Source organism: Callospermophilus lateralis, chromosome 4, assembly GCF_048772815.1.
Source record: "Callospermophilus lateralis isolate mCalLat2 chromosome 4, mCalLat2.hap1, whole genome shotgun sequence".
NCBI lineage: Eukaryota > Metazoa > Chordata > Mammalia > Rodentia > Sciuridae > Callospermophilus > Callospermophilus lateralis.
Window position 1 is genome coordinate 151038186 of NC_135308.1, and position 12650 is coordinate 151050835.

The following is a 12650-nucleotide window of genomic DNA, read 5'->3' on the forward strand; positions in this document are numbered from 1 at the left end:
TCCAGAAATACACCTGGAGCTGTGAACCATCAGCGAGAGAAAAGTCAATGTGCCTCGTCTTTGAAATGTTGCAGACTCTAAAATTATATTCTTGGGCTACACCCCTGTCTGTGTTCTTCCCTTACAAGGTGAAGGTTGGAAATTGAGCATCTTGTCACCAAAACCGATGATCTGCCATTATCCATTTAAATAAAGTGAAGCTTTTCTAAAAATATTTCTGTTTAAAAAAAAAAAACTCATTTATAAAAGGATTCCAGTGAATATTGAACTCACAAACCGTCCTGCGATTCATTTCTGATTTTTTCCATTGTGTAGACGTGAGTCACACAGTTACTTGTATTTATCACACTTTAGATATTTTTAGACACATTTCCACATCTTCTTTGGGGACGTGTTTTTTCAAACCCTTTGCCCAGTTGAAAAAATCAGCTTGACTTATTATTGCATTGTAGGAATTCTTTGGCAATTTGAGATCTAAGTCCTGAGTCCTTTATCAGAGATGCGTTTGGTGACTATTTTCTCCCAGCCTGTGGCTTCTTTTAATTCTTCTTTTCAATCTCTTTCAAAGAGCAAATGTTTTTAATTTTGATGAAATACAATTGATCCTTTTTTTTTTTTTTTTCATGGTTGGGTTTTTTGTATCCTACTATCGTTTGGAAAAGTGTCCCCCAGAGGCCCAATGTGTTACCGGCTTTGTCCCCAGACCATGGGTGCCATTAGGAGGTGGGGGAACCTTTAGTGGGTAGGGCCTAGTGAAAGGAAGTGAGGTCACTTGGAGGGGATCTGGAGACCCTGGCCCCTTCCCGTCTGACCTTTGTTTCCCAGCAGCCAGAGCTGGGCAGCTTCCTCCACCTACTGATATGTTACCTCTGCACAGGCCAAAAAAGCATCAGCAACTGACCAGAGGCTGGAACCTCCAAAACTGTAAGCCCACAGAAACTTTCCTCTTTCTGTTGACCTCAGGTACTTTGTCACAGTAAAGGAAAGCTAACACATGGCCTATGTAAAGAATCTTCGTCCAACCTAAAGTCTCCAACAAGATTTTCTCCAAAGTTTTCTGATAAAGTGTCATACTGTTATAAGATTTGCTCGTACACTTAAGAATAGGCCCATTGAGCTGATGTTGTAGTGTGAAATGAAGTACAGGTCAGAGCATATGGCTCTCTCTCCCGCCCATACCATTTGTGGAAAGAACTATACTTTTTCCACATTGGTTCCTTTGTCAAAATCAGGAGATCACCTAGATGTGGGTATCCTCTGGATTTGCTCTTATGTTCTATTGATCTACGTGCCAATGTGATGCTGTCTTAATGACTAATAGCTTTCTGCTCAGTCTTGAAATCAGGCAGAATAATTCCTCCACCAGGCTTTTCTTTTTAATTCGTGCACTGCCATGATTTCCAGTACCAGATTTAATAAAACTGGCGGGGAAGAAAGCATTTTAGGTTTTTTGTTTGTTTGTTTTTTGGTAGATGCTGCTTATCCCATCAAGGATGTGGGCTGTGTTCCTGGTGTTGTTATTTCTCCTGATTTTTTTTTTCTTTTTTTGAGCTGGGTGTTGCACCGAGACCTCACGCACTCTAAGCGTTTTCTCTCCCACCAAACCACACCCAGGCCCTGACATTTTGTTGCCCTTATGTATGGTTTGCCTGGCAACTTTTCATTTGATGCTGATACTTAATTTCACACTGTGGTGTGCTGAACCTCACTGTGGTCCTCTAAGGGCTATTGGACATTTTCTGGCAGCAATTACATGACGTGTGTGTTCGATGGATCTCTTTGAGGTTTGTGTTTAAACTCACTTAGGATGGGTGTAGAGGAGCCTTTATTCTGGAGCGACTTAAGCTCCAGGTGGAAGGTGTGGCCTTTGGGGGGATTCTACCTAACTTCATGAATATTAATGAGGTCTTTTACTGCAGTAGAAGGCAACTCGGATAACTCCGGCCCTGTGCGGCCGCTGGGGACCTTTTACACAAAGCATCCCGGCAAATGTCCTTTCCTTGAAAGTTGATTTCATCTCTTCTCGTGAGATTTTATAGTCTGACATGCAAAAGGATCTCTCTCCAAATTTCCGGAACTTTCTTAGCATGGCTCCTTTGCTTGGCTCTCGGCTCTGCCCCTGACCCCAGCCACCAGGGCCTTTCAGAGCTTCTGTGTGTCATCTCGTCTCAGAGAGAAGGTCAGGACCTTCGGGGGTCACAGTCGGGGAACTAACTCCAGACAGGAAGGGTCAGCCCCGGAGGCCCTGCTCTTTGATCCCTTTTCTTGGGGACTGAGGGCCAGTTTCTGCGTGTCACGCAGCGTCTGCAGTCTTTCACTGTACTCTGCCCATTATCCTCCTTTCTATTGTGGAAAGTTAACTCCGAACTCCACCTCTCCTGCTAGAAGCAGGAACCTTTCCCCTGTAAAACCCACAGTGAAGCCACCCCCCGCCCCCCGTGGTTTACTGAGCTAATCCCAAGACACTGAGGACTTAAAATACTTCTCTAATTTAAAAAATCATTTTAAATAGTAGTTTTCTAATGGCTTCTCTCATTTTTTTGAAAAATTACATAGCGAGCCAATGTGGCCATTATTATTTAAAAAAAAAATGCTCTTGTTTTCTTTTGGAGGATATCTCCTTCAGATTTAGAGTTGCCAGAACCAAGGGGAGGGCTGATTTCTCAGTGCTCACTGCAACACTTCGTTATTGTCTCCAGAAAGATAAAACCGGTTTACGTCGCCACTAGGAACAGAATCCACGCTCCTCCTGATTGCTAGCTTTGGGCTTCATCATCTTAATTTATTTTCGTTAGTTGAAACTGTGAGTAATGGTGCCTAGAAAACGGTTCAATTTGTTCTCTTTCTTATTAAATTGCTAGGGAAATTGTGCATTTTCCCATCTGATAATTCAACGTCTGAATTTTCCTCTGTAGAAACTATCTGCTCATCAACCTGGATGGCGTATCAAGGGAATCATGGCATTGATACGGCAGGACCTCATCTCCATCTTGTAGGACTGTGAGATCTATCTGCCGGGTTTTATTTTACCTATCGCTTTCATTGTTTTTTAGTGTCTCTCTAAGCAACAGTTTGTTAGGTTTGGTTCTGGATTCTGTCAGAGGCTCTTCCTTATCCGGAGGATTTCATTTTTTTACTTAAATATAACTGAGACCCATGCATCCTTCGCCACCTGCTCAGCACCTTGCGCTGCCCCTGTGACTCAACTGCCCTCACGTGCGGAGCTGCTGGAGTGCATCTTAACATCTGGAACGCGCTCCACTCTGTACCTCTGTCTCCTGGACTTTGAGTTTTGCACACCACGTAGAGCTGCTCCTGCCATCTTCTTGGTGCCTAGCACCATGCCTGACCATTGATGGGTCATTTGAAAGTAAGTGTTGACAGGCCAGGCGCAGTGGCACACACCTGTAATCCCAGCACCTCGGGAGGTGGAGAAGGAGGATCAAGCTCAAAGCCAGCCTCAGCAACAGCAAGGTGCTAAGCAACTCAGTGAGACGCTGTCTCTAAAGAAAATATAAAACAGGGCTGGGGACGTGGCTGCGTGGCTGAGTGCCCCTGAGTTCGATCCCTGGTACCAACAACAACAACAGCAGCAGCAGCAAAACTGTTGAGATCCTGCTACGAAAGGGAAGCTAGGCACGTGGATTAACCCAGCATCTGGACTCTCTCTAGAGTCAAGTCTGGGTCTTGCGCGTCTCCTAACGTACGGTCTGGTTTATAAACATCTGATCTCCTGTTTTATCCATGGCCACTGGGTAGGTTCTAGACACTTCTTTTCCAGAATTGCCTCCGTCCAGTTCAAACCCGCAGTGTGCCTCATGCCCGTCCTTGAAGCTGTGGGATCTAGGGCTGGTAAATTCCAGGTCCGCCTGGTCCAGGCTAGAGGCCAAGCCAAGGTCAACCCAACCTTCGAAGCCCACCTGGCCAGTGTGGCAGAAACAGTGACATCTCCCTCTTGGCGATGTTTAAGTCTTTTCCCAAACCATCCTTTCTTACCCTCTATCATTTAAAGGGCAAACTCCAAATCTGTCCAGTTCTTATCTCTCTGGATGTTTCCTTTCTTCTTAGAAGGTCCTTTTACTCTGATGTTTAAAACATGGACCAGAAGTTGTTTTTCTGAACACGGCTCCTGTATGGATCCCTGTCCTTCCCTCTGGGTGACGGAACTGAGACTGCCTTTCAGGTGAGAATATTGATCCTTAATGATTTCCGTTGGTCCTGCCTTTCCCCCCGAGCCCTGGACAGGGCTGGGATCTGCTTGCTTCGCTTAGCATATCGAGTTCCTGCCAGGTCTCCCGAGGTCTGTCGGTTGTCTGGCACTATAGCGCCTGCCTGGTGCTGGAACAGGGGCACCTTCGACCTTATTGAGTGGCTCTTGGTATCAAGATGACGACCTTCATTTCAAATTTTTTATAATTTTAGTTTTAGATGGACACAATATTTTTTTATTTTTATGTGCTGCTGAGGATGGAATCCAGTGCCTCACCTGTGCAAGGCGGGTGCTCTACCACCGAGCCCCAGCCCCAGCCCCTACCTTCATTTCAATTTTGCATGAAATGCTGAATACTAGGTTCGAATGAAACCCCATGCAGAAGTCCAGTCTGAGAGGAGGCACCCTGGGCCACTTTGGTCTTTGCTAACAGACGTGACATCCGTTCCACCCCCATGCCCAAGACCCCAGAGGAGTCTGAGCACCCATGGGCTCCCCACTGGTGGTCTTTCTCAGGCTGCTTGGGTTTTAGATAAGCCTCCCAACCCAGCTTCGCTCCCCAGCCACGTTTCCCACCTTTCCTTCCGTGGTCCATACGCGCTCCGTTTTTCTTTATGATAGCTGCCATTGCGCCAGCCTTCATGCTAATCCACATCTTCCCTGACGCTTCCTTGAGGATCTTGGGAATCTGGGAGGAACTGGTTAACTTTAAAAATCTATTTACACTTGAGGGATTGTGAAGAAGCCAGGAAAGAAGTGTTTTGGATTTTGAAAATACACATATGGGCTTCTTTTTATTTATTAACAGCTTTTCTATATTTTCAATATTATTCCTGGAAGCAGCTGTTGCTCCGAGTTCTCTTTCACACCTGCCTGTCACTCGGATTTCCACTTGTTAATTCACAGATCTGAATGGGAAGTGACAAAAGCAAAGCCCAAGGTAAGTCTACTCACTGGAAATTTAACTTCTGTCGCTGAGGGTCACTGAGAAGCGCCACGCATATGCAGCTAAGGCCACAGAGAAGCCACTGAGTTACTCTCCACCCCTAAACACTATTTTTGAAGTGTTAGTACCAATATAGCATTTGCCAAGCTTGTATATGTTTGTGTGTTTTTCCTCCACCAAATTGCGAGTCTCTAAAGGGAACTATTTTCCCATAGCTATTATTGTACTTAGCATTATGCAAACAAATAATGCGTGCTTACATCACCCATTTTTACTTCCCAAAAGCCTTAAGAAAGCCTGGGGGAGATTCCACAAACCTGATTTGTGCAGGGAGAGCGCAGGTCAACAGTCCTTTCCTAGGCACAGCAGGGCACAGTGTCTGCTCCTGATCTCCAGGAGGACACATTTTCACAAGACAAGTGGCTCTTGAGGCAGTGAGATGGCAAAGTGACTGGGCTGACACAGACTGGTAGCCTTAAGTGGGGAAATCACAAGGGGGAAATATGCAAACGCGTGACAACAGGGCAGCCTGGGGCTGCTGCGTATTGGAAGGCTTCATCTCCGTGGTCAGCTTCACAATGAGGGCCCAGAGAGGAGCAGAGAACAGCTGAGGCCATTCTCCTCCTGCCCCGGCCACAGGAGGGAGGGGATGCTCAGGGACCAGGAGGGTCTCTACGGTCAGCAGTGGGTGGCTGACGTTCTCAGGGTGGTGGTACCATGGTGCGCCATCTAAGGAGACCCCGCCAGGCTTGGCTGGTTCGTTCATTCATTCTCAGGCGTTTATTGAGACGCAGAGGAGTGTCAGGAGGAAGACCTACGGCACTCACACAGCCCTCAAGAGATCCTCACAGGTACAAGATAAAACAATGATAGCAAAATGTGGCGTCTTAGCCCACTGCCTGCAGCCGTAGCAGAATGCCACAGACCGGGTCTTTTGTAAACAATAGTTGGTTTGGTTCATGGTTCTTGAAGCTCCGAGCCCAAGAGCATGGCGCCAGCCTCTGGCAAAGGCATCGTGTGTCATCGCATGGTGGAAAGGTGTGTGTGTGACCCAGCGGACATCAGGCCGGACCCATCCTTTCAGTCAAGAACCCACTCCCACAGGAACTAGCCCACCCCCATGAAAACTAACACATGCCTACAATAACTAGCCCGATCCAAAGAGAACTAACCCACCCCTATGATAACTAACCTACCCCATAATAACTAACCCACCCCTATGATAACTAACCCACCCCCATGATAACTAACCTACCCCATAATAACTAACCCACCCCTATGATAACTAACCCACTCCCATGATAACTAACCCACTTCTATGATTAATGGCATTGATCCATTTGCGCGGGCTCTGCCTGATGTCCCAGAGGCTGTGATTCTGCCCATCAGCAGGAGCAGGGGGCTTTGAAGGAGGTGACTCAAAGGCCACACTCCACGTGCTCTCTGTTGGAGGACTGATTCACTTGTTAATTTGAAAGACAGTCATTTCTGAGATCTTCTGGTGCCATCCCCAATGTCTGGATGACTTTGTCCCTATGGTGGGGGGGTGCTCGAGGACAGATAACTCTGTCTGGAGGGAAAGGAAAGGTGGTCCTGTTTGCCCTGGGATTGGGTGGGGTTCTGGGGAGGTTAGGTAGGGAGGAGTGGGAGAGGAGAAAGAAACATGTCCATTTCCTATATAAGTCGCAGTGACAGAGAAGCAAGGGTTATATTCAAAGCACAAAGTGGACCACAGTTACGTGATGGCAGTTACCTTTCCACTTGAGTTTTGGAGGGGACACTTAAGGGCTTATAGCTTTGCATCTTGGGGAAGTGGTGTCTGATAATGCTACGTAATTGCTGACATTCACCCTCCTATGAGGGGCTCTCCTTCCCTGCCTTCTCATGTGGGAATGCACCTCGGGCAACATACATGTCACTCAGAGCCCCAGAGAAATGACCACTACAGAAATGCCCAAGGGGCCTAATTTTCCCAAAGGGAAACCCATTAGCTAACAAATGAAGCATGCACACGGTCTTACTCCTGAATGTACACAGACAGACAGCAACCTCCAGATATTTGGAAAAGCTGTCCAAAGCCAGAGAATGAGCACCAGCAGAGAAAAAATAAATCGAGAGGAACTCGAGAAGATTAAGACAAGAGGTAAGAGAGGGTGCTGGTTACCTAAAGCCAGAATTGCCAAGAAGGAGGAACAAATAGAGAATAAAAAGCCCTCTTGGAAATTAAAAATAGCTTAGGCACAACAAATTCAAATGAAGGATAGGGAGATAACATTGGAGAAACCTCACAGAAAGATTTTTTTAAATACCCCCAGGATAGAAAAGAGAGATGGGAGCGGGGATGAATCTACCCAGGAGGAACAATTTCCAGCTAATAGGAATTCCAGGAAGATAAAGCGGTGAGTAGGAGTTCATCAAAACCTCCGGGAAGTTTTCCCAGAAGTCAACAAAGGGCTTGTGCTCAGCACAATGAATAAAAAACGCCCACGCCAAGAGGTTTATCAATACAGAATTCCATCACACCGGGAACAAGCTTCTGGAAAAGAAAAGAAAAGCAAGGACTAAATAAAATGACCACTTCGTGAGAAAGGCAGGCGGAAAGCATTAAATCCAACCGTGTCTTCTGGCTGAGGGTGGCATGCTGAGCCTTCGCGTTTGCCACCTCTTGTTCCTGGAAACCCAACAAAACGAGAGCAAAAAGGAGCTCAAGAAAATGAAGTCGTAAAATTGTTGAAATTGCTGAGAGTGGAAAAGGGAGTGGGCATCTCTGTTCCCAGATGACGACTGCAGGACCAAGGGACCTGGGTGGGTAAGATCCTGAACAGGGAGACACAGAGGAGAGACGTCTTTCCTCCAGGATCTTCTAGATCCGCAGGACGAAAGCGGGCAGAAGGGCAGATGGTGATGGAAACTGTAGGAAAATATAAAGTATCAGCTTCTCTCAGCTCTCACAAAGTCCCTCTCACAAAGGGACAGTGGCGGGGACAGTGCTCAGGAAAGGAGGGACGTGGTACCTTGAGAGTGGGCCCCTGGGTTGTGGGACAGGTCCTGGCACCGACGCAGTACCACCCTCCCCCAATGGTGTTGAGACTCTGAGCATGAACAGAAGTGACCCTGAGCTGCAGAGCTTGGGAGGATCTGGCTGAACCAACGGACATGAGATCCCAAAGATGCCCAGAATAATCAGATGAGGCTTAAAGATAAGGAGCTCCAGTTTCTGTGATGTTCTGCCCCAGTCCGGCTGCAGCAAAATAACGGGGGGGGGGGGGGGGGGGGGACGAACAATTTGTGTACGTTGATACAGCAGGCGTGGGAGCCGTTTATTGTAGGACAGGAGTGGTATTTATACATTCCACACAGCTTATCTTAATTAGCATAAAATAGATACAGCAGTCAACGAATAAGGAATCTCCACACTTAATGGCTCACTGGCGTTACTTCACAAACCACTCCCTCTGGCATTTTGCCAGGCGCCATCCTGACTTGTTTACAGACTCTAACAATGTGCCAAGACAGCAACGAGCAGAAGTTTGAGACATTACCATAAACACATTGTCACCAAACCTGAATTATATTATCCAGATAGAGAATTGTCATTATGACCTGATTGTGTAGAGACTCGTATAACAGCAGCTGTGCGCTATCTCAACTTCTCCAGGAATCAAAATGATGCTATTCCAACTTCAACAGTCAGTCTCACCTTGCTACCCACCTTGTGGTCCACAGACCAGCAGCACCAGCAGCACCTGAGAACCTTTTAGAAACAGGCTCTCAGGCCTCGCCCAGACCACTGGACCAGGAACTTTTAAGACATTTGATTGCCGATTGCCGGGTCCCACCTGAAAGCCATGCAGTCAGAATCTCCAGGTGTGAGCGTGGGCAGTGGATCTGCTTAACTCGTCCTAGTTGGTGGGAAGCCAAAGGTGAAGACCATTGCTCAAAGGATAAGGTGGATTACATTTTAGGAGAACTTCACCATGTGCTATAGTTTGGATCTTAAATATTTCCCAGAGTTCTGTGTGCTAAAGGCTTGGTTCCCACCTGCAATGTTTAGTGCTGGAGCCTTTAAAAGGTGGAGATGATGAGAAGTCTTGGGCTTGACTCTTTGCTAGGATAGTGGGACTTCAGTCTCTCTCTCTCTTTTGAATCATGGCCACGAGGTGACTGGTTTTGCTCTGCCACAAACTCCTGCATGACTTGGTACCTTGCAAGAGGATCGTGGACTGGACTCTTTGAAAACTGGACTCATTTTATAAGTTGCTTATCTCAGGCATTTGGTATAGTAATGGAGATGGTAACACCATGACTGCCCTCCTTACACGTTCAAACAGTCTTCCCTTCTCCCCTCTCCTCTGGGCTTTAGCCATTTCGGGATCTCTTTTTCCCTGTGAGTGACTCTTCATCCAGTGATTGACCATGGAGGAACTGGGAGTTAAAAGTGGGTAATAAGGAGGCCAGCCCTAATGCCAGAAAAATCAAAGTGACATGAGTGATAGGAAGAACGAGGAAGGACCTTGTCAGTGGGACCAAAGAGTCCATTTGGTGGGGTGGGAGGGGGCACTGAAGACCAGAGAGGACAGGAAGGACGGGATGAAAGTCGGATGTGTAAACTGATTCTGTATCTGAAAATACATATTTATCTGCTTAAAACCAAACATTGAAATGATGGGCTCTTCGGCGAACCCAGAAAACCCCCTACCAAGGTGTTTCCCATACAAATCTGCTCTGGAGCCAATAATGAAATCCAATAAAGTCTTGCTAATTATGTTCTCTAATGAATTGTGAGGCTGCCTAATCCACAGACCAGAGGTTTGTATAGTCAATAACTATGTTAAATAGTCTCAATTACTTACATATGGTGTCTGACTCTGGTGTTAATTGTGCCCATTAACCCACACAGAGTGGTTTTAAATTCCTGCGGGATGGTTGATGTGCGGATTCCTCCGAGGCCACTAACCACATTTTCTTTTGTCCAGATGTATAGTTGGGGCCTAATAAAGCTTCTTAATCTGAATTTAGCCTCTGGATAAATGACTAAGAAGTCTAAAATTCTTCCTCATGTGAAACACTTTGTAGTATCTATGCATTCAAACTCAAAATCAATCTCATTGGTGTTTCTCTATCAAAAAAAAAAAAATTAGCCCAAAGAGACACTTAGGCGAATAGACTTCTATCCTTGAAATGTCCTTGCAGACAGACATTTATCATTGGAGCTGGTAGTTTTAGGAGTCTAGATCCTTCCCAGCTAACCAACTTATTCCCAACCACAGGGATAACTGGGCTCAAAGTACTCCTGCTTATTTTAACCCTTTACTTTCACATGCTCCTGTTGAGGACACTGCTTTACTTCTGATAGAACATTTCAATGGATGTTTGATTTGTTGGGTCCGAAGCCTAGTGTAATCCAATAGCAGGACTTAATACAGCCATTGAAATTGTATATTTCATTGCACACAGGTTTGGGGGCTGTACCCAGGTGGGTAACACTCTGCATCTTTCCCCGTATGTGTCTGGTAGAAGTTTAGAAGCCAGGGAAATGCAATGAAGAATGCTTGTCCTGAGTGTGTCCCTTGTTCACCAAAATGGGCTTAAAAGGATGCAGGAAATCCCTCATCATGATCCTACAATGATGCTGACCAACTTGGTGTTACCACCCAGGAGAGGGACAGACAGCATCCTGGTGAAGAGGGGGCCACAAGTGGGCATGACACCCTCCATCGTAACCCCCCCTCCCCAGCCAAGTGAATGGTCTGACAGCCAGTTTCATTTGAAAATTCCAATTAGAACATTCTTTGGGAAGGTGAGGATTTCTTAAATAGGACATACCACTTTTAAAAGAAAAATGCAATAATAATAATAATAAGAAGAAGAAGAAGAAGAAGAAGAAGAAGACAGGTGGAAGATTCCCTTATCCAAAATGCTTGGGCCCAGAAGTGTTTCGGATTTCAGATCTTTTCTGATTTTGTAATATTGCATATGCATAAGATGCCTTGGGTTTGGGATGCAAGTATAGGCATGAAATCCACTCATGTTTCATGTATGCCTTATACACATAACCTGAAGGTAACTGTATACAGGATTTTGAATAATTTTGTGCATGAAAAAAAAGTTTCATGATGTGGGATTTTCCACTTATGGCAATGAGTCAGCGCTCAGAAAGACTTGGATTTGGGAGTATTTTGCATTTTTGAACTGGGGATGTTCAACTTGTGTGTGTTGCAGAAAGTTTGAGAACTGTAGGGAAGCATGGAGAGAAAAAAATCCTCTGAGATCTCACCATCACCAATTCTTTTTTCTTATGATTCTTTTAAAAATGCATAAGTACTACCCGTACATTTTTTTCTTTCGTGTAATGGTCAGCCAGATGTGGGCATAGGAGGACACGGGAGAAGAAAACAGAAGTTTATTTTACTCACAGGCCCTGGAAACGGGAAGCGCCTGCCACACCTAGCCACATAGAGGCGCTTCAGGGAGGTCTAGAGTCGGAGAAGAAGGAGCGAGGGGAAGACCCCAGCCAGGACCTTTAATGGGGCTTCCTGGGGACAGCAGGGCAGGGTGAATGACTTAGGATGGGTTAATCTGGAAAACTAATCTTGATGGGTGCTAAACTACAAAGGTGGCTTCTAGTTGCCTGGGCCCTGGCTCTGGGATCATGAAGGACGAGGAATGCTGTCCCTTGGGGTACCCCAGGGGAGGTGTGGCTCTTATGTATCTAAGGCATGCTCCAGCTGAGCCCTTTGCCCTGGGAGGGACAGTCTCTCCCCAGCCAGAAAGCTTTTTAAGATGTCCAGACTTCCTAATATATAGAAAATAAAAACTGTGAAGAATGCATGTTACTTTACTTCTTCCATCCCCACCAGAGTCTCCCATGCAAAGCCAATATGATACCCGTGTTAGCCTTTCTTATTTTTGTCACCAGGGCTTATGTCCAGTGACCTTTACGGAGAGGAAGCTGGGGCATCCACTGGTCCTGGGTACCCCTTGATGTTCCGTGGCTTACCATGGGGGAGGGCTGCTGGGGGACCCTCGGGGTCGGGCAGGAGGTGGGCCTCCCCAGCCCTTGAATACGTGCAAGCCAAGCCTATGTCCCTGGCTCCCCCAAAAGGCACAAGTCCTTGGATGGATGCTTCAGTGGTTGGCACCAAGTCCTGCTGAGTTGGGAGGGGAGAAACTGAAGAGCCGCATCCCTTCCTGATGGCACTTGTGCTGTACCTATTTCTGCACCAGGGCCTGGAGGTGGCCCGGCCCCATGGCAGACTTGGTCTAAAGTAGGCAGGAGGCATCTGGTTCCTTTAGGTGTTTGGCTGGCTAGGCCTGCAGGGGTGAGCCAGGTGGACCTCACCTACACCCTGTTTCCCCCACATCCGCCCATCCCCCTGGGCTCCGCACCTCTGGTTCCCCTGAGCCCATGGCCACTCAATCTGCAGAAACAGCTCACTAAGTCTTGCAGCCTAGTCTCAGCCGGAGATGCTCAGTGCTGTGGTCCTTCTGTCC